The sequence below is a fragment of the Echinops telfairi genome, unplaced genomic scaffold, assembly GCF_000313985.2.
Source record: "Echinops telfairi isolate 266 unplaced genomic scaffold, ASM31398v2 ScPeMD7_7427;HRSCAF=8465, whole genome shotgun sequence".
Lineage (NCBI taxonomy): Eukaryota > Metazoa > Chordata > Mammalia > Afrosoricida > Tenrecidae > Echinops > Echinops telfairi.
The window spans coordinates 3,038,868-3,041,224 of NW_022111327.1; positions in this window are offsets into that span (position 1 = coordinate 3,038,868).

The following is a 2,357-nucleotide window of genomic DNA, read 5'->3' on the forward strand; positions in this document are numbered from 1 at the left end:
CTGTATCTTTTGGTAGCCAGGCACCATCAGCTTTCTTCACCACATTTGCTTATGCACCCATTTTGTCTTCAGCGATCGTGTCAGGAAGGTGAGCATCATGGAATGCCAGGTTATTAGAACAGTGTTTTTGCATTGAAGGAGGACTTGAGTAGAGGCCCAATGTCTGTCTAGATATCTATTTTCGTAAAACTTCCTAATACCCCCATGTAATCATACTGTGTCCTTTGAGAAAATCTATCCACATTACTCCAGTTGGAGTCCCCCAAAACAGACACTCTCTAACTTTCTGAGCCCACCTTTGCTTTGATTTGGCTGGGAAGATCCCCTGGGAACCTGCTGTTTTGTTTGGATCTTGCTCTGTGGATTGTATTATTAAATTCAATACTTTGTCTTGGTTACAATATAGCCAAATTGTCTACATTCTCTGTAATGTTCCTTAAAAGAAGGATAGACTTTTTGGTTCTTTGAGCTCCCTGAACTTCACACAATGATTTTGGCACCCATCAAGCGGTATGCTTTCTGAGGCCAAGATATGCGCTTAAAATTGAAAATGCTGAGCCATGTGTGATCCTAACTTTAGTAGTTCATCACATCAATGAGGATTCAATAGTCTTCTTCCACCAATTTCTGGGCTTTAGCCACAATTGCTCCATTCAGTGAGCTTACTGGTGTTCCCTCTCTTGGTACATCTTTGAGATCTTCTTGGTCTTTCTAAAAATGCTTGAGCACCTAAATGTCGGTTTATGTGAGGCTGCATTCCAGTTAACTTGTTGCAAAGCTTCAGTGATTTGAGAAAATATCCCTTTAAGTTTTCTTTGAAAGTTGATATTAGCCCTGACTTCAAGATCAGTGTTTTCCATGTTTCAAAAATAATCCTTTTTTAATGATACCTTAATAAGACTAAAATAGATGAATTAACTAAGTCCATATCGAAGAAACACACCAGCCTGCATGACCCAAAGATGACGATAACAAAATCCAAATATGATGAAGGAAAAAGTATCAGAGCTTAAATTGTGAATACCCAATTTGTTGAAAGCTATGGAGGACCATGGGAGGCCCCAATCCATCTGCTCAGTAGTCAGATTAATCCTCTGGCATATCCTCACTAGCCACAGGTGAGAGACTTTAACAGCTTTACTATCAGACAGATATTGTAAACTTGATTATGGTGGACTGAACCATGGTAGGATATGATACTTGGTCAGTTGACCTTCCTCTTGACCCCACCTGAATTTGCTCTAGGCTCAAATATTTCTCACTCTTTACATGACAGAAATTTCTACTTTGGTTTCTTAAATAGTTGCCTTTTCTTTCTTACTCTTTATTTTTATCTTTATATTATTATTATTTTCTTCTTTCTATTTCATTCTGTTTGTTTTTTATTGTTTCTATTAAATTTACCAGTTTATCAAGCCCAGAAGAAGTGGATGGAGAGAGACAATAACTGATGCAATGGGTTATCTGGGACTGGTGGGTAGCGGGTTATATGTCGATCATTGTAGACCGTTCCCCATTTCTCCCTCCCCTCACCCCCACCCTCATGATATTTCAACTCCTTTTACTGTTCCTGAGGGCTTTATCTGTCCTGGATTCCGTGTGTCGAGAGCTCTTACCTGTACCATTTTACATGTTCCAGTCTAGCCGGATTTGTAAGGTGGAACTGTGGTCATAATATTGGGGGGAGGAAACATGAAAGAACTAGAGGAATGTTCTGTGTTCTGTTGGTGCTATGCTCCACCCTGGGGGACTCTTTCCTTCCTTGTGACCCTTCTGTGAGGGAATGTCCAATGGTCTATGGTCTCCACTCTGACCCCCATCATTTGCATGAATATTTTTGGGGTTTTTTTTTTGGGGGGGGGGCCTCTGATGCCTGTTACCTGATCCTATTGACACCTCATGTTCACACAGGCTGGTGTGCTTCTTCCATATGGGCTTGTGCTTCTCTGTTGGACGGCCGCTTGTTTAACTTCAAGCTTTTAAGACCCCAAATGCTATATCTTTTAATAGCCGGGCACCATCAGCTTTCTTCATCACATTTGCCTATGCACCCATTTTGACTTTGGTGATCATGTCAGGGAAGGTGAATATCGCGGAATGCCAGGTTATTAGACCAAAGTGTTCTTGAATTGAGGGAGTACTTAAGAGACCCAATGCCCATCTGCTACCTTATTACTTAGCATTTAAATATATGTACACGGATCTATATCCCTATTAATATATTTACATATGTGTATGCCTATATTTGTACCTCTATAAAAGTCTCTTGCATCCTAGTTATTTCCTCTATTTCCTTTTACTTTCCTGCTGTCCCATTATCATGTTCGACCTTCATTTGACTCTCAGTACTTTCTCCA